Source organism: Elephas maximus, chromosome 1, assembly GCF_024166365.1.
Source record: "Elephas maximus indicus isolate mEleMax1 chromosome 1, mEleMax1 primary haplotype, whole genome shotgun sequence".
NCBI classification, from domain to species: domain Eukaryota; kingdom Metazoa; phylum Chordata; class Mammalia; order Proboscidea; family Elephantidae; genus Elephas; species Elephas maximus.
Window position 1 is genome coordinate 214,799,851 of NC_064819.1, and position 27,966 is coordinate 214,827,816.

At 39.8% G+C, this 27,966-nt stretch overlaps 1 long non-coding RNA gene and 1 other non-coding gene across 2 annotated transcripts; both read left to right on the top strand.

The window, feature by feature from the left end:
* LOC126086537 (uncharacterized) lies at positions 1-26,364 on the top strand. The gene is made up of 3 exons (XR_007519548.1): positions 1-130; positions 24,001-24,118; positions 25,658-26,364. It is a non-coding gene; the product is annotated as an uncharacterized LOC126086537 (long non-coding RNA).
* TRNAL-UAA (transfer RNA leucine (anticodon UAA)) lies at positions 51-133 on the top strand. The gene has a single exon. It is a non-coding gene; the product is annotated as a tRNA-Leu (tRNA).
* Positions 26,365-27,966: the final 1,602 nt, after the last annotated feature.

Consider the following 27,966-nt stretch of genomic DNA (forward strand, 5'->3'; position numbering starts at 1 on the left):
ACGGTAGAATACAGCTTGTAGGAAGAGCGAAGAGCAGAGCGTACGCCTGTACCAGGATGGCCGAGTGGTTAAGGCGTTGGACTTAAGATCCAATGGACATATGTCCGCGTGGGTTCGAACCCCACTCCTGGTAAATGATACTTTTTTCCTTACTTTTTTTAAAAAAAAAATATAAATCAGATCACACTGTATCTTGAGCTCTGGAATTTAGTCTTCTAGCTGAGGGAGGCGCAATTCCCACAAAGTGCAGCTCCGCTTCCCACCGGGGAGACGGCGCAGCGGGCTGGGCGGGGACGCACGGCTGCCTCTGGGGCGGAGCAGACCTCACAGCCTCCGGGGCTGCGCTGTGTCCGCGGCCTGCGGGGCGAAGGCGGCCCGGGCCTGGGAGCGCCCAGGCGGAGCGGCTCGGCTGCCCCCGCCTCAGCGGGGGAGCCCCGGGGTGCAGGAGGGGGTTGCGAGATGGCAGCGGATTAAAAACTGCCTCTTCAGAAAATTTAAAAATACACGTCTACCTTTTTTTTTCCGCCAGAGTTAATTGTGTGCAGACAAGGCCTTGAAAGCGGAGACTGCGTGCATCACAGCTCCTAAAATGGACTCTAACTTGCATTCAGCTAAGAATTTGAAAATAGTAACAGCCATGACCAGCTTCTTTGTCTTTCTTACTTTCTCTCCTTCCTCCCTCCCTCCCTTACCTCCCTTCCTTCCTTCTTTTCTTTCTGTCTTATTTTTATATTTTTAATAATAAAACGGTCTAAAATTTGGGGAAAAAATTGCAAGTACAGTCAAAGAACTTTTTATTTTTAAATCATACTAGAGGAAGATACCGACTAGACCCCCCAATACAATCATGAAAATCCGAAAGCTAACAATCCTCGGACCCAGTTCAGGTTTCACCAGTTGTCACAATTATGTCCTTTGTAGTAAAAAAAGGTCCTGTTCAGAATGATGCGTTGCATTTCCTTGTCATGTCTCCTTGCACTTCTTCAAGCTGGAACGATTCCTCAGTCTCTCACTTCTGAAGAGTACAGGCAATTTTGTAAAGTGTCCCTCAGTTTTGGGTTGTCTAATGTTCCCTCGTGATTAAATTCAGGTTATGCGTCTTTAGCAGGACTGTCACAGAAGTGATGCTGCGGTCTCCTCCCATCCTTTCAGGGGAGTAATGATTAAAATGCAGCCTGGTAACTGATGTTAACGGAATTCACTTGATTAAGGTGTTGCCTGCCAGGTTTCTCCACAGTCAGGTTTTTCTCTTCCTCTTTGTAATTAATACATATTTTGTGGGGAAGCTTTTTGAAGGTATGTAAATGTACTCATGGTGTCCTATTAATGGTTACAATCCATTTTAACATTATTCATTTTGATGCTCAAAATGTACCAGATTGGGCCAGTGGGAGCCCCTTCAAACTGACTTTTAACATATCTCCATCATTTTTTTTTACTTCCTTACTTCCTAGTGCAAGATATTCCAGGCTCACCTTGACCTAGCCCTAGAATCCGCCATTTTCGAAATATTTCTGGTTCCTTTTAGTGGAGAATGGTATTTAGAAGTCAAGATCTTAGTGCTAGATCTGCTCATTGCTTTTGTGGTGTTGCCGTTCCCAGGTCTTCTCAGTGGACAGAATTAGAAAATATGTGTGTCTATTTTTTTTTATGCACATACGCATCTATCTATATACCTATTTTTATTTATATTCCAGAGTTCACATCAACATCTCCAATCCCAATCCAACACTACAGGCTTTGTTCTGGTTTTCTCCCTTTTCACATTCGCAACTCCCTACACTCCTTTTGGAGTCCCTTGGGTAGTGCAAACGATTAAGGTGCTCGGCTGCTAACCAAAAGGTTGGAGGTTTGAGTTTACCCAGAGGTGCCTCGGAGGAAAGTCTTGGCAATCTACTTCTGAAAAATCAGCCATTGGAAACCCTGTAGAGCACAGTTGTACTGAGATACATGGGGTCACCATGAGTCAGAACGGACCCCACAGCAACTGGTTTTTACTGCGTAGACATCTGGCTTGCTTGGGCTCATCTAATGGCTTTAGGATTGATTCGTTTAGGAAGGAAGGGAAAGGAGGAGAGGAAGAGGAAGAATGTCTAAATAGTTTGGAAATAAGCATCCTGTCAGCACCTGAGAACTGGCTACGAGCCGTTCACGGTTAGACATTTCGGATGTGTAGATAAACAACCCAGTCTCTTCCTCAGAAAGCTCTGATAGCAGGAGACAGATTTTAATAAACCACATGTGTGATGGGAAACTGCATATTACGCCCAAGGTGCTAAAGGAGCAGTGCAGGGGCCCGTGATTGGGCCCCAGAAGGTCAGCTTTTGTTAAGAACTGAAGAAAGGAGTTGGGGGAGAGGAAGGGAAAGAGGAAGCGGGCCACTGGCAGGGGAAACCCTTTTGAAATCATGCTAAGCATAGGGCCAGGAGCCCACTGAAGGATTTGAAACAAGAAGCAACCGGATTTAACATTGCTTTTGGAATTATCTGCATGTATCAGTTTAGAGACCCTTGGTCTGTTTGTGTATGCCAGGGAGAGGGAGATGTACTGAATTGGAAGAAAATATTATTTTGGAAAAGTTGTTTAATTCAGTCAATAGTCACTTAGACTGAGACTAGCTTATTTCTTCCTAAAAACTCCAGCAAGGAGGCACAATATTGATTTGAAGTCTTTCCAGGGTGATTTTAGAGGTTCCTGTTAATTTAAGTGTTTATATTAATATGTTTAAGCACAAAGATGGAACAATCCTAGCTGGTATGTACCAAGAATAGGCAAAGAATAGTGTTGATTTTTTACTTTGTTCCTTTAAAATGTTATTGTAAATCAAACTTCCAATCAGCACTGTGCTTGAACAGAGATGGCAAAATGCCAGCTACTATTCTTGAGACGCTGAAATTCAGACAAACAGATCATCTAGATGCTATGGAGAAGGGCAAAATGATATCTGAAAGTTCCTGGTCTGAAAACGAGAATCTACCCTGTAGAAAAAAACTAAAAAAAAGAGGTTCTCCACTGATCAGTATAGACAGTCTACTGTATATATATACAATCTTCACGTGCCAATTTAGATGGAGTCTTTGTCGTTATTATATCCTTCTCTATGTAATGTTTTATCACCGATTTCCTCAGGTTAGCAAGATGCTCTAAGGGAATATTAATTTGATGCAGCAAACTTTATGATTCTATTTATAAAAGTTCAAATCACAAGGTGACTCAACAGAAGGAACTCAGGCTTTGGGCTCAGACTTAACAGATGTGTCAACTTTCCCAGGTTACCAGTTGCTTTCCTCATTTCCAGTCCATGGAGTGGATATAAGGATGAATGAGCTGTAAAATTCTTCTCATGGAAGTAGGTGTTTCACAACTCTGAATGAGTTCTCGTCCCTTTTCTGGAGCCATCTTTTATGGGAAGTTCAGCAGAACAACACTGTGCAAGAAGGCAGCAATCTTACCCTGCATGTGCAATGCCTTTTGCATTTTCCAAAACACTTTTGCATTCACAGTCTCCTTTGATGGACATGGATCATACACAGATTATACACCTACATTTTCTAGGTGGTAGGCACTGTTAGAAAACAATTTTATTTATTGGATTTAAAAGTTATGTAGTCTTTCACTCAAAATTACATGTATGAAGTAATAATAGTTCTTAAACATCAAAATCTGGTTCTAAAAGGTGGCAGAATTTTTCCTTGAAAGGTAAACATGTTATCTTAGAGTTTTTGAATTATAAAAAAAATCTTAAAAGATAGTACATGTTTTGAAGTTAAATTTGAATTTCTTGAAGGTATACTACCATTAAGCTTATAATGATTTTCTAATACTTGTTTTAACAATAAGAATTTATGACACTGCTTGGATCTGTATATTAAGAGTGTGGCTTTGTAGATGTTCTCTTTGTGAGCTTGAACTAGATGTAATTTATTCAAAATTACTTGGTTATTTACTGCTGTACTTCTCAACACAGAGCTCTGTAGGAAAAGCTGTTGTCAATAGTACATTTAAACAGTGACACCTGCTGGTTAATTTGAGGCAAAATTGTTTGTTAAATTCTGACTGTAATTCTGACTGTTTAGTCTGAAAGTCCTGATAAATTGTTGCTCCATAGTTAATGTATTTAATAGCTAACGTATTTAGGAGCAGATTAAGGCTATGTCTACTCCAGCAGGTAAGTTATCTTTCCTTGTTTTCTTTTTCAAGCACCAGTGCCATCAAAAAAATTCCCAAATAACTGACACTGTTGCCTGGGCCCTTATTTTATCCTATAAAACCAAAAACCAAACCTGTTGCCGTCCGGTCAAGTCCAACTCATAACCACATTGTCCAACCACTCTGTCCTGTAGCGTCACTATGAGTCAGAATCAACTTGAGGCAATGGTTTTTTTCTTTGTTTTATGGATAGGGTTTATCTTTTGTTTGGAGCCCTGGTGGTGCAGTGGTTTCGAACTTGGTCGCTAACCAAAACGTCGGCAGTTGGAATCCACCAGCCACTCCTTGGAAACCCTATGGGGCAGTTCTACTGTGTCCTGTAGGGTTACTATGTTTACTTCAATATAATTTTTTTTTTTTTTTTTGCCTGAAACTTTGAAACTGACCATGAAGTTTAGAAGGAATAGTGATCTGGGTTAGCTATCGATTTTCAAACTCAGAAGTCATGCCCAATTTGAAAAATTCTGAACAAGAACCTTCCTTTGTTCTCAGCAGAGTGTTGTAATTTGGAGACCTTAATATTACCTTTTTTTTACTTTGCTTTTAGATACAGTTGCAGCTAAACAATGAATAAATTGAATGCATGCTATGTACCTCACACATTTGCTAATGGCTCAAATAAGATAAATGGTAATACCCCAAATTTTATGAGTCTGTTCCCTCACAAAGATAGCCATGTAAGAGGCAGAGAACATAATCTCAGATTCCTTCATCTACTCATCTATTCTATTGCTGGAGAGGGGCCATTGTGAACCTGGGTTAGGTTTCATTTTCACCTTAATAGATTTTGATGTCCCTGACCCACTTATCAGGGAGCCTGGCAGAGAGGCAGTTATTGCTATTGTTGTTAGTAAATCATCTTAAAGAAAGACTGCATTGGAGTAGAATCCTAGGCTGTAGTTCAGTGTCGCATAAAGAGTAAAACTCAGTATTAAGAGGCCTGAAGTGAAAGTGAGCAGACTGCAGTGGACACTGACAGCCTGTGACCATGGACCGTGACCCAGTCAGGGCCAGAACCATCTCTTTAGCCACCTTATTCAAGGGTCAGCCCTGGGCCCTTACTGAAGTGAAATGGAAACTGGACTTAACAGAGTACCCCCAGCACATGGTGTGTGCTGTTGAATGAATAAGTGTTGTTGTTTCTAGGTGCAGTCAAATCAGTTCAGACTCGTAGCGACCCTGTATACAATAGTAGGAAACACTGCCCGGTCTTGCTCCATGCCCGCAATTATTGCTACGCTTGAGCCCATTGTTGCAGCCGATGTGTCAATCCATCTTGTTGAGTATCTTCCTCTTTTTCGTTGACCCTGTCCTTTGCCAAGCATGTCCTTCTCCAGGGACTGATCCCTCCTGATAACATGTTCAAAGTATACGAGACATAGTCTCACCATCCTTGCTTCTAAGGAGCATTCTGGTTGTACTTCTTCCAAGACAAATTCATTCGTTCTTTTGGCAGTCCATGGTATATTCAATATTCTTCGTCAACACCACAATTCAAAGGCATCAACTCTTCTTCAGTCTTCCTTATTCATTGTCCAGCTTTTGCATGCATAGGAGACAATTAAAAATGCCATGTCTGGGGTCAGGCGCACCTTAGTCTTCAAGGTGACATCTTTGCTTTTCAACACTTTGACGAGGTCTTCTGCAGCAGATTTGCCCAGTGCAATGGGTCTTTTGATTTCTTGACTGCTGCTTCCATGGGTCTTGATTGTGGGTCCAAGTAAAATGAAATTCTTGACAACTTCAATCTTTTCTCTGTTTATCATGATGTTGCTTATTGGGCCAGATGTGAGGACTTTTGTTTTCTCTGTGTTGAGGTGCAATCCATACTGAAGGCTGTGGTCTTTGATCTTCATCACTAAGTACTTCAAGTCCTCTTCACTTTTCAGCAAGCGAGGTTGTGTCATCTGTATAACACAGATTGTTAATGAGTCTTCCTCCATTCCTGATGCTCTGTTCTTCTTCATATAGTCCAGGTTCTAGGATTATTTGCTCAGCATACAGATTGAATAGGTATGGTGAAAGAATACAACCCTGACACACACCTTTCCTGACTTTAAACCATGCAGTATCCCCTTGTTCTTTTCTGATGACTGACTCTTGATCTATGTACAGGTTCCTTATGAGCACAATTAAGTGTCATGGAATTCCCATTCTTTATAATGTTATCTATAATTTGTTATGACCCACACAGTCGAATGCCTTTGCATAGTCGATAAAACACAGGTAAACATCTTTCTGGTATTCTCTGCTTTCAGCCAGGATCCATCTGGCATCAGCAACGATATCCCAGGTTCCACATTCTCTTCTGACTCTGGCCTGAATTTCTGGCAGTTCCCTGTTGATATACTGCTGCAGCAACTTTTGAATGATCTTCAGCAAAATTTTACTTGTGTGTGATATTAATGATATTGTTCAATAATTTCCACATTTGGCTAGATCACCTTTCTTGGGCATAGGTATAAATATAGATCTTTTCCAGTTGGTTGGCCAGGTAGCTGTCTTCCAAATTTTTTGGCATAGATGAATGAGCACTTTCAGCACTGCATCCATTTGTTGAAACATCTCAGTTGGTATTCCATCAATTCCTGGAGCCTTGTTTTTTGCCAGTGCCTTCGGTGCAGCTTGGACTTCTTTCCTTTAGTACCGTTGGTTCCCAGTGATATGCCATCTCTTGAAATGATTGGACGTCGACCAATTCTTTTTTTGGTATAGTGACTCTGTGTATTCCTTCCACCTTCTTTTGATGCTTCTTGTGTTTAATATATAAATAATAAAGAACACCCTGAAAATCCACTGAGTGTATTTTACTGTTCATTCTATGTATTGTACATATGTTTTTGTTGTTGTTAGGTGCTGTTTAGTTGGTTCCAAATCATAGTGACCCTACGTACAACAGAACAAAACACTGCCAGGTTCTGCGCCATCCTCATGATCATTGTACATATATCAGCCTTCATCTAGAGAACGAGTTCAGGCATTCTTATTCTTTCTTTTTTCTTTTTTGGGTCAAACTTGAGTTAGGGTTGACCTATTAAATAAGGACCATCAAGATTCAGAAGCCCAAAGAGGCAAAAATGGTTCAGTATTTTTCAGTCATTTCTATCTGGCTAGGCTATACAGCATACTTGTGCAATTCAAATCTCAAATTTATCTTTCAGTTGTATTTTCAGCCATTTTATTCATTAGTGTGGTAAGGCTAGCAGTTGGTGAATAAGGTAACTCTTTAAATTGCTTTGAAAAGATGGATTATTAAGAAAAGTTTTGAATGTCTCAATTCCACAAACTCCTTTATATGTAAACATAGAAGTATGTGTGTTTACAGGGAGCCTTGGTGGTACAGTGGTTAAGCACTTGGCTGCTAACCAAAAGGTCAGTGGTTTGATCCCACCTCTAGGAAAGAAAGATGTGGCAGCCTGCTTCTGTAATGTTTATAGCCTTGGAAGCCCTATGGGGCAGTTCTACTCTGTCCTACAGGGTTGCTATGGGTCTGACTTGATGGCAGTGGGTTCTTTTTATGTGTGTTTGTGTGATACAAAGTGTATGTCCTATGAGGCAACACAAAACTGTGATTGAGTATGGCCTCTGAAGTCAGTCAGCCCAAGTTTTAACCCCAGCTCCAACCTTTATTAACCAGGTATTTCTATAGGTGATTTAACTTGTCCAAGTCTTTGTTTACTCACCTGTAAAGTGGAAGTGATAATAATAGTACCTACCTCAGCAGTTTGGTGTGAGAGTTAAATGTGATGTTGATAAAGTGTTCGGGAAGTTTCTGGCTATAGAACCCCACAGTAGGTCAAGTTATTGTTAGAACTTAGTGATTCTCATAAAGTATGCATATGAGTTAATTATGAGCCCAGTTTTGCTACAAAGGTGAGAGTTGTTCATAGTATCGATTCTGTCGGTGGATATACCCTGTGGTTACCACGGCAGTTACAGTGAAAAAAAATGAGATTATGCGCAAGGGATATTTTTAAAAGACAAAAAATTGAGGAGGGGGCATAGATTGCATTCTTCTGCTCTGTTGAAGTTTTTTTTTTTTCCATTTAAGAGTCTTTAAATGCCTAATTTTCCATCAACAACTGCTGCTTATACAAAAATCTGGGTAATTGCTTGAGTAATTTTTTATGTTAAGAAATAACACAAAGTTCTAAACTCTAACTTTCAAATACTTAGTAAGTGAACTTATTGTTTTCCCCTGGGTGTCACACCCACTGGGTTAGTCACAAACAGCTATATTAAGAATGTTGTTCACATTTTTTAAACTCTAGCAATTCTGACCCACCCAGCCCAGCTTGGATTTCAAATGCAACCTGACTTTTTTTTTTTAATTTCACTTAAGAAAAATAAGAAATCCCTATCGCTTGGCAGATGTGCAAAATAATCTGCAGCATCCTGCTTTTAAGTTCAGCAAAGTGCAGCATAGAGTATAGACTGGCACTGAAGTCTATTACTTTGCAGGAAAGCTCTTTTACCAGGATTCAGTGTGATACCTAATCCTTTTAGTGCACTACAAACAACACTTAAAAGTGTCCATGGAACTAAAATGAACTTTTAAAGTGATCTAATGAGTTGAAACGACCACAAGTATATACTAATTGAATCAATTAGTCAGTTTCTTTAGTGCTGATTTTAGTCTTCTATGGGTAATTCTCAGACCAAAGTCAGATGGTGGTGAACTTGTTCATTCCAGTGGGGCAGCCCTTTGGGTGGATCAGGAGTGAAGACTCTCTTTCCCACTGGATTTCTCTGTGCTGCTTTTACATCTCAGCGTCATAAGCTAGCTTAATTCCTAACCAAAAGGTCGGCAGTTCAATTCCACCAGGCACTCCTTGGAAACTCTATGGGGCAGTTCTACTCTGTCCTATGGGGTCACTATAAGTAGGAATCGACTCAATGGCAGCAGGTTTTTTTTTTTTTTTTTTTTTTTTTTATGGTGCCTGTTACCTTTCGCCCACGTTTTCAAATGTCTAGACAGTCTTGCAGAGAGATGAGAGTGTCAAACGCTGGACAACTCCAACTGAAAAATTCATCCATTCAGTAAAGGTTTTTTAAGTACCTAGTATGGCCAATATGATGGTAGGTACTGGAATACAGCAATGAATAAGAAAGACAAGGTGTCCTATCTCAGTCAATTGGTACAACATAGTCTATAAAGCTTGCCTTCTACATCCTAACTTGGTAAGTAGCATCTTAAAAGCTTTTCAGCAGCCATCTAAGATACAAGTATCCATCTCTACTCCTCTGGAGCAAAAGAGAAAGAAGGAAACCAAAGACTTAAAAAAGGAACCAGCCCACAGGACCAATTTTCAATACAACCTCACCTATCTGGAGACCAGAAGAACTAGATGGTGCCTGGCTACCACTACTGACTGTTCTGACCCCAGCCACAATAGATGGTCTCAGATAGAATGGGAGAAAATTGTAGAACAAAACTCAAAAAAAAAAAAAAATCCAGACTTACCGGACCAGCAGAGGCCTGAGGAGCCCCCGAGACTATCCCCCTGAGATACCCTTTAAATTTTGAACTGAAACTGCTCTAACTAAATAGCAGATTGGCTCATAAAATAGACACCATCACAGTATTGTGATCCTCTTATACTAAAAAAAAAAAAATCATCTATTTGAGACCTAATGGTCAACATTTACCCTAAAGCAAAGGCAATAAGGTCGGGGCGGGGGGGCGGGGAGGGGGCAGAGAAGCAAGAATAATGGAAATGAAACAACCAGAATGGAAATAATGAGAATGTTGACACAATGTGGAAAATGTAACCAGTGTCACTGAACAATACATGTAGAAATTGTTAAGTGAGAACCTAATTTTGCTGTGGATACTTTCACCAAAAACTCAATAAAATATTAGTTAAAAAAGAAAGAAAGAAAGACAAGGTCCTCGTCCTCACAGATCTCACATTTTATTGAGGAACACAAGTATTAAACAAGTAATCAGACCATTAGTCCACTCACAGTCATGGTTCTCTCCAACCACAGGGCCCACGCAGTTCAAGCAGGAGAGCAGAAGCAGAGGCCTCTCACAGAGCTCACAGAATGAGATGGCTGTCAGTAGCCATCTGCCCACTATGTGGCATTCAGCGCACAGAAAGATCCAAGATGAGAGAGAGAGACAAGCCCCAAAAAGTCTCTTGAATTCCTGCATCCAGTTGTTTTAGAAATCAGCTCCGGCCTTGGATTTCCAAGTTAAATAAGACAATAAATTCCTTTTTTGTTTACGGAAACAAAATGGTTTGAGTTGGCTTCTTGCTATTTGCATCTAAAAGAGTCCTGACTAACAAAGATTTTCAGTATTGGTATATAGATGAGTATCTTCTTGAATATTGAAGAAGTAAAAATAATAATAATTTTAATGCCTCAAAATGGAAATAGGGAACAGTGGGATGCAGACCTCAAATTCTCGTAAAAAGACCAGACTTAATGGTCTGACTGAGACAAGAAGAACCCCAGAGGTCATGGTCCCCAGACCTTCTGTTAGCCCAAGATTGGAACCATTCCCAAAGCCAACTCTTCAGACAGGTACTGGACTGGACTATAAGATAGAAAATGATACTGGTGAGGAATGAGCTTTTTGGCTCAAGTAGGCACACGAGACTATGTGGGCAGCTGCTGCCTGGAGCGGAGATGAGAAGACAGAGGGGGACAGGAGCTGGCTGAATGGACAAAGGGAATACAGGGTGGAGAGAAGGCGTGTGCTGTCACATGGCGGGGGGCAACTAGGAGTATATAGCAAGGTGTATATAAATTTTTGTATGAGAGACTGACTTGATTTGTAACCTTTCACTTAAAGCACTATAAATAAATAAAATTTAGCTACACATTAAAAAAAAAAACAAATAGGTTTCATGAGATTTAATCACAGGCTTGTTGAATGTTCGAATGTTCGGGTTGGAAAGGACTGACTTAGACAAAGCTTGCAGCTAACCCTTGACAGGTAAACTTGTCTCTAATCCAGTGGTCCTTAACAGTGGTGGAACTGCTCCTGGGGTGATTTTGGAAAAATGTTAATGCTATTATTTTAGTATGACTCAATGGTTTGTGGGGACTACTGCTGGTAGGGAGCCCAGTAGCACAGTTTTTAAGAGTTTGGCAGCTAACCAAAAGGTCAGAAGTTCGAATCCACCAACCACTCTTTGGAAAATATGGAACGGTTCTACTTTGTCCTATAGGGTTACTATGAGTTGGGATCAACTCAACGGAAATGGGTTTGTTTGTTTGTTTTTTGGTTTTTACTGCCGTCAGAAAGAACCCTGGTGGTGCAGTGCTAAAGTGCTTGGCTGCTAACCTAAAGGCGGGTGATTTGAACCCACCAGTTTTTCACGGGAGAAAGGTGTGGGAATCTGCTTCCATAAAGATTACAGCGTAAGAAACCCTACGGGGCAGTTATACTCTGTCCTCTAGTGTCGCTATGAGTTGAAATCAACTCAGCGGCACACAACAGCAGCTGCCATTAGTGAGGGACCAGGGATGCTGGGTCTTCTAAAATTCATGGGAGTCCTGCACAATAAAGAATTGTCCCTCACCCTGCAAGATTTTGCGTTGTCCTGTCCCATTCCCATGATTGGTTGCTGATCAGACTGTTGTGATCCATAGGGTTTTCATTAGCTGATTCTTGGACGTAGATCACCAGGCTTTTCTTCCTAGCCTGTCCTAGTCTGGGGACTCCGCTGAAACCTGTTCAGCATTATAGCAACATGGCAGCGTCCACTGACAGATGGGCAGTGGCTGCACAGGAGATGCACTGACTGGAAATGAAACCTGGGTTCTCCCACATGGAAGGCAAGAATTCTACCACTGAACCACCACTGCCCTCAAGTCATGCTCTAGCACTAATGTATTGAGATATCATGAGATCCAAATGTTTTCAGCCTCTTTACTCATCAAGCTGAGGGCCCTTCGGCCCATTGCAGTGGCCCATTTGTCCCTTTTCTGGGATAGACACAACTTACCTGCCCATGCCACTTCTTGAAATATCTGCCTCCCCAGTCAAGCTGAGGCCAAGTACCACGTGACACCAGCCTCCTTGCCTCAGTTGATCAGGCCAAGGATGGGCATCTGAATCAACGTGAATGGTTACATTCTCTCCTAAGAATATGGATTATAAGCCTAGTGCAAGGATATGTAAGGCCTCCTGGAGAATCATCTTTTGTTTATGTAAAAATAATTTGAAGTCCAGAGAGAGAAAAGAATGAAGTGAATGCACAGACAAAAGCAGAGATGAGTGACCATGTGGCCAAAGAGAAAGTGAGACACTGGTTCCAGACTTCAAGAGGCCTGGCTGAATACTCTGCTGCTTGGACTGTGATCAGATGACCCCTGACACAGAAGGTTGCCTTTGACTCGGCCATAACAGTCCACCAACTCCTCAACAACTGAGTCAAGTAGAGTGAGTCTTGAGCTACCCGAGGGTTTAAATTTTGCCTCTAATACTTTGTTAAGCCATGTGTCTCATCTTGAACATATGTAATTGGCTTAAAAATTTTTTTATTTGAAATAATTTCAAACTTCCCCAAAAGCTACAAAAACAAAAATAGTACAAAGAACTCCCAAATATCGTTTCACCAGCTCCCCCAATAATATTTTATCACATTTGCTTCATTTCTCTTTCACTCTGGCTCTTTCTAATTTTCTAAACCATTTGAGAATAAGTTATAGATGTGATGCCCCATTACTTCTTTATATTGTGTTGTTGGGTGCCATCGAGTCGGTTCCGACTCATAGTGACCCTGTGTATAAGAGAACAAAACACTTCCTGGTCCTGTGCCATCCTCACAATTATCGTTATGCTTGAGTTCATTGTTGCAGCCGTTGTGTCAATCCATTTTGGTGAGGGTCTTCCTCTTTTTGCTGACCCTCTACCAAGCATGATGTCCTTCTCCAGGGGCTGATCCCTCCTGATAACATGTTCAAAGTATGTGCAACATAGTCTTGCCATCCTTTATATGTTTTCCTATATAAACGGAAATATATAATCTTATATATTTGATATAACATAGATAAATATATATTACATATATTTATTTATCTGTATATAATATAAATATATATAATATATATATTATAAATATGTATAAATAAATACATGTATTATATATTTCCCTCAAAATAAGGACGCTGTCCTACATTACCATAGCACAATCATCAAAATTAGGAAATTATATTGATACAATACTACCACCCAATTCACAGATTCCATTCAAATTTTGTTGATTGCCTCAATGCATTCAGTCTTTCCTTCCTGGTTTAGGATCCGGTGTACATGCATGTCATGACGCTAGTCTTGTCTCTTCAAGCTGCAATAGTCTCTCAGTCTTTTCTTGATTTCCATGACCTTCACCCTTTTGAAGGTTACAGACCAGTTATTTTAGTAGAAGGTTCCTCAATTTAGATTTGCCTGTTTCCTCATGATTAAATTGTGATTATTAATTTTTTAAAGTGCTTTTTGAGATAAAATTCATGTAACATAAAATTCACCATTCAAAAATGTACCATTCAGTGTCTTTTAGTATATTCCCTCCCCTCCTTTTGTCCCTGGCAACCACTAATCTACTCTCTGTAGATTTGCCTATTCCAAACATTTCTTGTAAATGGAATAATACAATGTGAAGCATTTTGTATCTGGCTTCTTTCACTTAGCAGGTTTTCAAGTTCACCCATGTTGTAACATATATAAGTACTTCATTCCTTTTTAATTATTGAATGATATTTTATTAAATGGATATACCATATTTTACTTAACCATAGGAATCCTTGGGTGGTGCAAATGGTTAACACACTCAGCTGTCAACCAACAAGTTGGAGGTTTGAGTGTGCTCAGAGGCACCTTGGAAGAAAGGCCTGGCAATCTACTTCTGAAAAATCAGCCACTGAAAACCCTATGGAGCAGAGATCTACTTTGATACCCAGGGGGTCGTCATGGGTTGGAGTCAACTCAATGGCAACTAGTTTTTCAGAATTTTAACATTTCAAATATTATGAATTTCAATGCAACTTTTTAGTGCAAGCAGGGTTAAGAATTTTATGTTTTTTTTTAATTCTTCATTGACACCCTTAACCTAAACCTCACTAAAGCTTAGAAATGCCACAAAAGCCAAAGAAGATACATACATGTATTTGATAAACAAGGCTTTGCCAGGAAAAAAAAAAAAGAGAGAGAAAAAGAGAAACAAAAACAAACAAAAATCTTAAAGTACTCTGAGTTGTCCACTGAGACTGTTTTGTAGCATTTGGTCGATATTGTGTGCAAAGATCACATTCTTGAGGTTGTGGTCGTGTGGAAGCGGGTAAGTACAGAGGAAGAGGAAAGCTTCTGAACAAAGGAAGGTTTCAGCTGACGAGCAGGGAGAAAAATCTCCACAGAGGAGCCTGTACACTCAAGAGAAGTGGTGGGTGTCCTTGAAATACTTCGAGAAGTGCTATACAGAATAACAGAGGCGCTTCTGTGGGGAGCAGTCCCAGTCTGGCAGCCACTCAGAAAAGTCTGCCCACCAGGGCTCTGCCACTCCTGGCTGTGTGGCTCTGGGAGCCTCTGGGGTAAGCTTCTGCCTGTCTCCCCTCAGGAGAACGGCCCACTGGCCCCTAAGTTTTAATGGTGCACAGGCTGCCCACCAACTCTGATGTGCCAGAAGCCGAGGGTACATGAGGGCCCTTTAAAAGAACACTGGAAAGTCATTGATTTTATGCATACAAATACATTTTTTCACCACAAAATTGTCTTACAGAAGTTATATTTCTATTTCCTGTCGTTATCAAGCAAATCTAGATATTTTCTCCTGGTTTTATTTGTTGTTTGGAAAACAATGTAGCTGAGACTGCTAGTTGCCCTCCTCCCTCATCTATTCTCCACTTCATACTTAGTAATTGTTTAACTGGACACGAGCTGCCTGGAATAAAGACTGCATTGTCCAGCTTCTCTCGTAGCTGGGAGCAGCAGCATTAATAAGTCCTGGGCAGTGCCTTATAAGCAGAAGTGTTACTGGACAGCTTCCAGGAAAACCTTAAAGGACCATGTGAATGTGTCCTGTGCCCTCTCTTCCCTGTGCCTTCCTTACATGCTTCTGGGAACATGGATATGATGCTCCGACCTTCATATTGGACCACAAGGATGGGGGCCACAGTCTAGGGTTGGAGAGGGCTTTGTAAGCAAACATACCATCTCAGCCCTGAACTACCATACTAGTCTCCTAGGGCTGCCATAATGAAATAGCACAAAGTGGGTGGCTTTAAACAACAGAAATGTATCATCTCACAGTTCTGGAGGCTAAGAGTCTGAGATCAAGGTGTTGGCCATGTTGATTCCTCCTGAGACTTTGAGGGAGAATCTTCCATGACTCTCTTCAGGAGTTCCTTGGCTTGCAGCTACAGCATCCCATGGCATCCGTCCTCTGTCTGCCTCTCTTTCTTCTTTTGCAGGGATGGCACTCAGATGCTTTTGGGACCTACCCTTCTCCAATATGACCTCATGTTAACTTTACTGATAACATCGTCCGAGACCCTATTTCCAAACAAGGTCATATTCTCAGGTACCATGGGTTAGGGCTTCAACGTATCTTTTCCGGGGGACACAATTCAATCCATAACAACTATCTACTTTCAGGCTTTCGTAAAGAGAGAAACTGTTATTTGGGGAAGGTTTCTTTTATCTGAACTTTGTGCTAGTCTGACCTGGTATTAGTATAAACTATTATAAATGTTAGCATAAGAAATACAAGAAGGAAGTCGCTGACAGTTCCCCGCCCCGACACTAGCACTTTAGCTTTTCTTTTTGCCACATGACCTCTCGATCCTGCTGTGAAATAGTGACATACAGCTTAAGGGAACTGTCAGAGTCTCAGCCTATCTTCCTGAATATTTTTGTTGTTGTTAGTTGCCTTTGAATTTACTCCAACTCTTGGTAACTTTATGTATAACAGAACAAAATGTTGCCCGGTGCTGTGTCATCTTCATGATCGTTGGTATGATTGAGCCCATTCTTGTGGCTATTCTACCTGAACATAAACCTAGGGGAAAAAAGTGCTTCCATGCTTAATTGCATCTAAGTGAATCTGCCGCTAATACTAAAATTATGGTGTCAGGGAAAGCAGACAGCAGCCTCTCTCTATATATTTAAGTTTTTTCAGGGCACTAAAAGAGCAAAGTGTTTCCAAAACTGAAGGCCCTGGTCCCATGGGTGTGTCCCTCCTCTCTGGATCCCTTACACTACCCCCCAATGCCACCCAATTCCCACCCTCATTTCCTCTTTTACCAAGGCCCTTCAGATCTATGAGATTAAAACTCAGGAGAGAGGCAGGCTAGAGATACAAAATTGGGCTCATCAACCCATAGGTGACCACGAAAGCAAAGGCCTGAATAAAATTATGCAAGAGGAAATGAGAAGAGAAGAGGGCCTCTGATGGAGTACTGCAGAAAGTTCTCCTATAAGTAACAGGGCAAGGAAAGAGAACTCCATAATGAAGATGGTGAAGGAGCTGAAGAAAAAAAAAAACATCAAGTTCTTTCATTGACCAACTGGTGAGCCCTCAACTTCTTATGATTTGCAAAACTAGATGTGAACCGATTGACAGTGACTTGAATCTGGCAACGAGGAGGGCAGAGATGCCTTGACAAACACACTGTCAGGTGGCAGGAATGGGCAGGTTGCTGGAGATTTGGGCAGGAGGAAGGGCCGAGATTCTGTGCATAGAAGTATCCAAGATCTATCCAAGGTTGTATCCAGCACACAAACTAATTTGGCTGCTTTTTGTTTGTGTTCAATGGCTAAGCCAGTTAAAAAATCAATTGTTTGATTCATTTGACTTTTCATGTCCTTTAAAGCTAATTAATGTTTGTTCATAAGCCTAACCTATGTCAGAGGAAAGAGAAAACTAGAAAATAGCTGTTTTTTTTTTGAGAGTGAAACCTTCACGTTAGACACCATCATCCTGCCAAAGTCCCTCTTACAGGCATCTGGAAAAGAAAGGGAAGCACTAATGGTTGCCACTAGCTTAATATTCACATTGGCCTTGACCCCAGGAAGGCATTAGAGATATAACTGCTCTACTGCATTCAGCACTTACCATGGGGGCGGGGGAGGGGGTGGGGGGGGAACCTGCTGCCATTCAGTTGATTCCAACTCATAGCAACCCTATAGGACCGAGTAGAACTGCCCTGTATGGTTTCCAAGGAGCGCCTGGTGGGCTTGAACTGCTGACCTTTATGGTTAGCAGTCGTAGCTCTTAACCACTATGCCACCAGAGTTTCCTGCCACAAGGAAGGAGGCTGGAAACGAGGGCTTCTAATCTGTTTGGTCCAGTTCAAACTCCTGCTGAGAATTAGCGTTTCTAACAAGTTCCCAGGTGACGCTAATGCTGCTGGTTAGGGGCCAATTCTAAGAACTGCTAGTGGAGCAGTGGTTCTCAAAATTTATTATACATAAGAATCACCTGGGTATATTGTTAAACTGTAGATTCTAATTCAGTATATCTGGGAGTAGAACTACAAATTCTCAGCAGGGGTTCGAACTGGAACGAACAGATTCGAAATCCTGCTGGAATCTAGGTGGGAAGATACCCAGACAGATCACCTGAGAAGCTGACCTGCCTTTTTCGGGCTGGATTCAGGATGGAAACTTGGAACTTGGAAGACTTTCTTTTTTTTCTCCATTTGTATTTTCTATAATTATTTCCTTTTTTGCTGAAACTTAGTATTTCGTAAAGTTCTCTCATCATGTAAAGACAGTTTCTTCTTTTTATCTCTGCCTCTCCATGACCTATGTTATTGCTAAATATATTTCACCATTTTATTTATTTCAGGCTGAAGCACTGATACCATTATGTGGCTTCTCCACATCCAACTCCAAGCTTCACATTTCAAAGATAAATCACTGTAATTATTTATTCTCTTGAAAAGGAACAGGAGGTGTAAAAGCTAAACTAATATGCACCTTTAGCCTACCCGAATGACGCTTTAGAAACTGATTACTGAGAACCCTTAACTTTTGCCCTGTTTTTCCAGATTCTCTAATAGTCTGAGATAATTGAGGTTTGTGGAATCAGGTGAGAAAATCAACTGATTTTTAAAAAAAAAAAAAACACTCATAGCTGCATACTTTTAAGGGTTTTTGTCAAATCCGGCAGTGTCAGCCCGCTGGGTTGATTAGTCCATCAACAAACTGAGAATGAACTGAAAACAAGAGGTTTGGAATTCAGGGTAAACTTTCAAAGCTACAGCTAGGGAAGCTTTATTAGGTGGCTTTTGTTTATTTTTAGAAGGCAATTTTTCTCTCTAGCAATTTTCTTGGGTAACTGAAAATGCAATCATAATCACAAACTCTAATCCTCTTCCCTTGACAGTGGCAGAAAAAGAAGGTTACTAAAAATTGTTTTCTATTTCAGTCTGAGGTAGAGAGAGAAGTTTCCAGAAATTCTTTTCCTCAGGTGGATTTATAGAAAATGGCCCACACCAGTACCTTGAACTAATATGCATAAAAAAAAAAATGCATAAAGGCAGTTACTATATTTGCTGAGGAAATGTACCAGCGTCAGAGCCTTGTCAGATACTACCCTTTACCCCACTGTAATAAATAGTATTTATTTTTATTCTGCAAAAATTTCTTAGTTCATTGTTGGGGAGCTCCTCCTAGGCTCTTGGGAAAAAAAATGGGCTGGTCAGAAGTGGCTTATGTTTTAATTCTCTCTACTCTTGTCCTTTCTGTTTTATTTTCAAAGTGCAATCCCTTAATTGTGTGCTATATAAGAAAATCTTGGTGAAAAGTATTAGTGTACCGCCTCATTCTCACATAAGCAAATTTTTCAGATGATGGAAACTAATAAGCAGAAGCAGGGTAAAATTAGCTGAATTCCAATTCATTGAAAGCCAATTTCGTAAAAGCTAATTTATAGAATAATCTGATATACCAAATTTATGTGCATTTATAAAATTTGCTCATAGCAATTTTAATAAGAAGGTTAAAATCATTATTTGCTTCCACATAATCATTTTTTCAAACTTTCAGCATTTCATATGGAAATCCTTCAGTTCCTACTTTTAAAAAACATACAAGGTTGTTTTATCTAATTCTGATTTCTTTTGAAATTAAATTTTAACTTAGTTTAAAATTCTGGTTTATTTTAGACGGTTTTGAATTTAAACTTAAAGTTGATAGAGATGTGAAAATACTTCTGTTAACACTAATAAATATAAGTCAGCAAAACTGATAAAGCCTCCAAGCTGGTCACGGGGCAAATTTACTTGATACAAATTTGACATGTGGTAACTGGACTCAGCTTTCTAGGTGCAGAATTCTCTCTCACCACCTGTCTTAGTTTTTTTTAATGCTGCCATAACAAAAACATCACAAGTGGCTTTAAAGAAGAGGAATTTGTTGTCTCACTGTTTTGGAGGCCAGGGGTCTAAATTTAGGTTGTCTGCAGGGCTGGGTTCTGTCTGCTGTAGAGAGATGATTCCTTTTCTCTTTCAGCTTCTTGTAGGTGCCCACAATTGTCATCCTTCCTGGGCTTGTAGATTTATCTGTCTGTGTTGTTATATGGCACCTGTCTTCCCTCTGTGGGGGTGTTTCTGTGTTTGTACTCTCCTTTATAAGACACTACCCGGAGAGAATTAGGTTTAGGATCCACCCTACTGTGGTATGACTTCAATAATAGAACAAAAGAAAAATGGTATTTCCAACCAAACAAGGCCACCTTCACAGGTGCAGGCGTTAGTTAGGACTTCAGCATATCTTTTGAGGGGACACAATTCAATCCATAACACCACCATTGTAGAGTTAATTTGACTTGAATAAACAGATTCCCACTGACTACACCTCAGGATTTGAAGTATGTAAACCAGGATTTGTGTTTATTACTTCACGGTATATTAAAATGACTGAATTTTCTCTGTACACACTACTTGGGAGGGAAAAAAAACTACATTGAAAGTCAAATTATAAAAATGTTATGTGGTGAGCATACAGTTAGAATAAAACAAATCTGTTAGCACCACACCTTGAATGCCTAGTGGTCTCAAGCTCTGCAAGACTCGTGGTGTCTATCCCCATAGTAGGGTTGTACACACCTGCCTCTGACCTCTTGTGTGGCCTTGGCTGGGCCCTGCAATGCTTGCCTCTACAACTGTCCCTTTTGTTTGCTTTCGTTATTGATCAGTGTTCTTGTCTGATTGATTCTTCTTTCTTTGGATGTGTTCTTAAGTTTAATCGGGTTACTGCCAAATCTTGCAGGCCTGGGAGCCATTCTGTCTCTTTATCAAGGTGACTTTTTGTAGCTCCCTTCTGATCCATTATATAATGATTTTATGTTTGACTCTCTCAGGGGGCAATTTTTAAAAAATAATCTTTATTGTTCTCTTTGATTTAGAGATTCATTTTTATGTTGAACTGGCAAATGGTATGCAATATGTATTTTCACAACAATAAAAAAATCTATGAAAAAATACATCTTAATTGGAAAATATAGAAAAACACAAAATATAAAAATCATTTATTATTCCACCACCTAGCTGGAATATAATCAAATTTTCTTTACTTATAAGGCTTGTTTCTGTTGTGTTCATTTACCACCAGTATTTATTAGGAACATAGATTGTTGAGCCAGCCAAGGTTGCTGTAAGAATTCTGCTTTTAAAAAAAAAAAAGTTTTATTGAGACAGAATTTACACGCCATGAAACCGATCCTTTTTAAGTGTACCATTCAATGATTATTAGTACATTTAAAGATCATCAAAATTTAATTTTAGATTATTTCCATCATTTTGAATTGATGGCAGTCAATTCCCATTCCTGTCTCTAGCTCCGGGCAATCACCAATCATCTATAGACTTGCCCATTCTGGACATTTCATGTAAATGGGATGATACACTGTGTGATCTTTTGAGACTGGCTTCTTTCACTTAGCATAATGTGTTTGAGCTCATCCATGTTGTATCACGTATCAGTAGTTTGTTCCTTTTTATTGAAGAATACTTTTCTATTGTATGGATATGCCACATTTTCTTTATATATTCATCAGTTAATGGGCATTTACATTATTCCCACTTTTTGGCTATTATGAATAATGCTGCCGTCATACTTGAGTGCAAGTCTTGGTGTGGACATACGTTTTCATTTCTCTGGAGTTGATACCTAAAGGTGAAATTTTGGGATATATGATAAATTTATGTTTAACTTTTTAAAGAAACTGCCAAACTCTTTTCTACAGTGGCTGCATTATTTTACATTCCTACCAGCAAAGGACTTCTTTGAAGTGTTGAAAAGCAAAGATACCACCTTGAAGACTAAGGTATGCCTGACCCAAGCCATGGTATTTTGAATCTCATCATATGCATGTGAAAGCTGGACAGTGAATAAGGAATACTAAAGAAAAATTGACACCTTTGAATTGTGGTATTGGCGGAGAATATTCCATGGACTGCCAAAGAACGAACAAATCTGTCTGGGAAGAAGTAAAACCAGAATGCTCCTTAGAAGCAAGGACGGCCAGACTACGTCTCACATACTTTGGACATGTTGTCAGGAGGGATCAGTCCCTGGAGAAGAACACCATGCTTCCTAGAGGGTCAGCGAAAAAGAGGAGACCCTCAATAAAATGGATTGACACAGTGGCTGCAACAATGGGCTCAAGCGTAACAACGATTGTAAGGATGGCTCAGGACTGGGCAGTGTTGTGTTCTGTGGTACATAAGGTGGCTATGAGTTGGAACCGACTCGACAGCACCTAACAACAACAACCAGCAATGTATGAGGATTCCAGTTTCTGCACATCCTTGCCAATACTTGGTATTATCTGCCTTTTTGATTACAGACATTCCAGTGGGGGTGAAGTAGTATCTCACCGTGGCTTCAACTTACATTTTTCTACTACTGATATTGGACTTCTTTTCAAGTGCTTATTAGCCATTTGTATAATCTTGTTTGGTGAACTGTCCATCAAATCTTTTGTACATTTTTAAATCAGATTGTTTGTTTTATTATTATTCTAGATACTAGTTCTTTATCAGATATATAATTTGCAGACATTTTCTCTCATTCCTGTGGCTTGTCTTTTTATTTTCTTTATGGTGATTTTGAAACATAAACTTTTAATTTTTATGAAATTGTGGTTATCCTTTTTTTTTCTTTTATGGCTCATACTTTTACATTTTGACCTATGACCCATTTTGAGGTAATTTTTTGTGTATGGCATGAGGTAAGGATCCAAATTCATCTTTTTGTATGTAGATGTCCAATTAATCTAGCACTATTTTTATTTTTTTTATTTGTTGAAAAGACAATTCATATTGAATTGCTGTGGCCCCTTTGTCAAAAATAAATTGACCATGAATGTTTAAGCATTTATTTGAACTCTTAATTTTATTCCATTGATTGGTGCATTTATTCTTATGTCAATACCTCACTACCTTGATTACTATAACTCTATATTAAGTTTTGAAATTGGGAACTTTGTTCTTCTTTTTGGCTGTACGGCTATTCTGCTTTTTGAGTTACAGTGACCTCTCAGAATGGCTTTTCTATTCCCTCTGTTGCTGTCACCTCCCATATCTGATTGTAACCAGGGTATCAAATACTTGAACCACCTTTTATTTATTTATTTTTTTAACTTTTTTTTTTTCTAGTGCCATCGAGTCGTAATTACCTGCTTTGGTCTGGAAACTAAAAAACTATGTGTTATGTTGACATAATACTTCCTACTTGCCCCACCATGCACAGTCAGCCAGCCTTTGGTAGAGTTTCATAATGGAGAATGTTCTCTCACTCTCTCCGATGTTGACACTTGAAGTTCATAATAAAAGAGGCGATTGTCCTGTTGGATTCCCTGGTCATATCTCACCCGGTGTACTGAGTTAATATCTGAACATCGCATGATGATTCCTTTTAGCAAACACAGCTTGCTTTCCCTCTGGGAAACCAACTCTTTCCCCATCTAAGGCCATATGCTTCCGGTAATGTCTTTATTCCTTGCTCTGGACCAATCAGAATATTGCACTCCTTTGGTGATAGTGTTTGGTTCAAGGAAAGCATGTGACATAATCAGAGTTAATAAGATGCAATGAGACTTTTTCTGGGATTTCTGAGAGGAAGATTCCTACTCTCCTCTGCTAGACTTAAGGTTTTAAGAAGATAAGGCTGAAATTCTTTAATCATCTTGCTATACAGAGGGAGAAGTCTGCCTGGTTATAGAACTTTCTTAGAGCAAACAGCTAGGAGATGAGCAAGACCGTGAATTCTGATTCTGCGGAACTTCTGCGAGCCTTACATCAAACCACACCTTCAATAAACCTTACTCTGGAGTTTTTAATACTGTGAGCCAATAAAGTCTCCTTTTAGCTTAAGCTAGCTTAAACTGGGTTTTCTGCCACGCACAACCAAAATAGTTTCAACAGATTCACATAGTTTAAAAGATGCACTAATAAATTAGAATGAATGCAAGGAAGAATGGCGGTGGAGGGGGGGAGTGTGATCAGAGCTGTGTCAAAGGAGGAGACATTGAAGTGTGTTTGGCTTGAAGAAAGAAGTGTTGGTATGTACCTTTCCCAGGGGAAGTAAGATGTTGAAGGTACGGGGGGAGGGTACTAGAGGAGGAGCGATATCTTCCACCATTTAGGAGATTTTCAGATTAAAGGTGATTAAATTTGTTCTATTAGGCTCCAGGGAGATAAATTAAGATTTATGACAGGAAGATCCTGGAAAGCAGATTTCAACTCAACTAAGTATTTAGCAGTTTTAACAAGTTAATCTGTCTGAAAATGGAATGAATTGCACTGATAATATTTTTGCTCTCTCTAAAGGTATTTTAAGTGACTTATCAGAGATTATTGGAGAGTGGATTCAAGCATCACAATGGATAGTGTTTTCCAAACTGTCACTGGAATGCCCTCTTCTCAATTTTTGCCACATGGTAATGGTGTAAGTTGTATCATTATTTGCTCTCTATCTATATATATATTTTCTATCAACTCCCTTTTCTTGTGTAAATAAGTTATTTAAAATGAAACTTTAAGTCACTACTGTAAATTAATAGAAAATAAGAATCAGTTGCTAAAAATACATATAATACATCAAAACAGTGTTAAATTGTAACTAGGTGTTGCATGGCAAAAGTCCTGTGCCTGGGATTGGCTCTCTGTTAAAAGAGAGATTAATAGTTGAAGATACGATAACACCAAACTGGTAATTTTGCTAGTCAGAATTATTAAAAAATAATTAAACAGGAAATTATTTTTTCATTAAGCAATTCAATTCTTTTAATGTCATGTCCATGTACTACCTAAAATCATCAAGTCTATTCACACATTTGGAAACCTTATGGTATGGGTATGATTCACACTGGTGCTTGCCAACCTTTTTCACAACTGGTCACAAGCAGAAAACACTATCAGCACACTGAGGTAAACTAAAGCAGCTACTTACCACCTGAAGCAATTGGACCAGTGAAGCTGACTCCAGCCCAGTCAGCATCCCCATTTCCACCACCACCTGGGACAGAGTGGATCTATATATTGGTATGCCAGTAACTCCCAATCAACGTTCCATAGAAAGACTTTCTAAGAGCCTATAATTCTATTATACTCCTTAAGTTTCTGAAATCCAAACACAGCTTGAAGTAGTTACTTTTTGTGTGTATGTCTTAGAGTTCAAAGGCTGGATTAGGACCATCTCTGCACCTTCCAGAGAATTCTTTTGTGGGATATTTGGCATCTCTCTTCATACTTAAGACAGAGGAGCAGCACTGAAGTCAAGTTGCTATGTTACAACAGGAAAACAAATCCCTCTTTCTCTCTGACCACCAAATGAAACCAAAGACAGCTTCTCTTCCTGGATTTATGCTACCCTTTTCTTTAGCTGATACACCTTTTTTTTTTTCTCTAGCTGATGCTTTGGAAAATCTGACTCAGTAAAAAAGTGTTGTTTTTCTTTCTAAAGAAGCTTTCTTCACAATCCTTCTAGCCTTTCATGTATAAATGTACTTGAGTTTTGAAAACAATCGATTCATTCTAAACCAAATAGACAATCAGGTAATGGGAAATTTTTGTCTTGAAGGGCAGTAGCTTTCGGCCAGGAATACCTTATTTGGAAGAATTTGGAACATTGCTCAGGCTCTTCCCAGCTCTTTGACTAGAGAACATCTGATACCAGTTTACAAATTCCATGATTCATGAAAGGATTTTGGTCTGCTCCTACCCCTTTAGTCCTCTGTCTTTTTCCTAAAGATTTCACCACAAACAGACTCCACTAGTTTCCTGAAAGGACAGATAATGACTCTGAGTTTATGCGTGGGAGTTTATTCTGTGTGGTCTTTTTTTTTTTTCTCATTGTGGTGATTTACTGTCACTGGTGTGGGTCTTTTGAGTTCCTTTCTTGGGTGGGAGATCACTTTTTGGCTTCAATCTGGAATGTCTCAAAATAACTGCCATTTAAAAGACTCCTTGTGTTTCCAATTTTAAGGAACTCTCATGACTGAGGCTGACATATGTCTATAGGCACCAAACAGAATGGAGATATTTATATCCTGGTTTCTACTCAAGGGGGCTCCCATTACTTCAAAGTACATTTAACCTAATATTCCACTCAAGCCTGGCAGAAGCAAATCACTGGGAGAACATCAAAGGATGTTATGGTAAGAGGCAAGGTCTTGGTTCACAGTGCTTTTCAGTCACCTGGGAACCCTGTTAAATACAGATTCTGATTCAGTAGGTCTGGCGTGGGGCCTGAGAAGTTGCCTTTGTAAGAAGTTCCCAGATGATGCTGATGCTGGTGGTACAGGCACCACCCTTTGAGAACCACTGGTCTATGGTATTTCCCAAATTTGCCTAAAGGTAAGACTCACCTGGGGTGGCTGTTATGTATAAAGACAATCAAATTTTTTCCTTAGAAATTCAGATTCAGAGGTCTGTGTAGAAATCTTTCACCTGTCCTTTCAAGAGCCCCTAAATGCTCTGGTTCCAAACTGCCTCTTCGCCTGATCTGCCCTTAATCCTGCACTACTTCACTCATTCATTTCCTTCTTCCCTGCCTCTGTCCCCTCCTCCCCATTGTTCTTTCCAGCAGAGGTCTTTGAGCATCTCCTGTGCTAAATGCTGGGATATAGCTTTGAATAAGAGAGTCAAGGCTCTGCCCTCGTCTAGTAGGGGAAACAGACAATAGACACGTAAACAGGTAAATCAACAGGAGACTTAGAGTTTGTGACACACGCTAAGAAGGAAATAAATAGTGTGAAGGGATGGGGAGGGGTGGGGAGGGGATGGATACCATTTAAGCAAACCATTTAAGTCAAGGAGCTCTCTGAGGAGGGATGGGTAACTGAAATTCACATTCCGCCATTCAGCCTAAGCCACATTACTTGCAGAACATGTCCTGTGCTTTGGGGACACATTGTCTTTGTTCATGCTGTTTCTTTCATTTTAAGTGCCTTCTCACCAACCCCATCTGCCAATTATGTAAAGATCACCATAAGTGTCACCACCTTCATCCAGGATCCCCCAACCACGTGTGATGCCTCACCCTCTGGTCCCCTCCAAATCCCCAATCTACCTCTGTTATTGTCTTGATCATTCTGCCTTAAATTTGTAATTGATTTGTGGTAATAATGGCTGTATTTTGTGAGCATGCACATATGTACATTATGTACGTAATCTCAAATTATCCAACAACATTGGTCAATGATATTATTATCTCATTATAAAGAAATTGAGACTTGGAGAAGCTAAAGAACTTCCTCAATGTCACACGAGAAACAAGTGTCAGAGCTGGGATCAAACTAGGCATCTTTTGGGTCATCTGTTTTATCTCCCATAGCAGGGAAGTGATAATTTTATTTATCTTTGCATCCTTAAAACAAAAAATCAAATTGCAGAAAAGTGCTAGCATTCGTGTAACACAAAGGAGAAAAAAAGAAAACAGATTCCCATTCTCATCTCCACTGCTTTGCTGCTATCACAATAAACCAAAAATCAAAGCAATTACAGTGGGGTCAATTCCAATTCATGGTAATCCCATGTGTATTATCACCAGGCCTTTCTTCTGAGGTGCCTCTGGGTAGATTTGAATTACCAACCTTTCAGTTAGTAGTTAAGTGCTTAACTGCCTGTGCTACCACGGAGACCTTGTTATCACAATTCTGGTCCCTAACCAGAGAACCTGATACAGTTGTCCTATTTGCCTTTCCTAAAAGCAGCTGCAGAGGGGTCAAATCATCAATTTAGAGAGGTTTATTGTATCAAAATGGAACCTGATTTTAGTTTTGATCTTCAACAGATTCAGTTAATCTGGCACCAGTGCTAGCCTTTCATGTAAGCAAAGGAGGTCATCTACATAGCAAAAAATATGATCCACCAAAATGCAGAGATTATCAAACAATATCACTAATATCACATGCAAGTAAAATTTTGCTGAAGAAAATTCAAAAACAGTTGCAGCAGTGCATCAGCCGGGAATGGCCAGAAATTCAAGCTGGCTTCAGAAGAGGATATGGAACAAGGGATGTCATTGGTGATATCAGATAGATCTTGGCTGAAAACAGAGGATACCAGAAAGATGTTTACCTGAATTTTATTGGCTATGCAAAGGCATTCAACTGTATGGAGCATAACAAATTATGAATAACACTGGGAAGAACGGGAATTCCAGAACACTTAATTGCTCATGAGGAACCTGTACAGAGACCAAGAGGCAGTCGTTCTAACAGAACAAGGGGATACTGCATGGTTTAAAATCAGGAAAGGTGTGTGTCAGAGTTGTATCGTTTCACCATACTT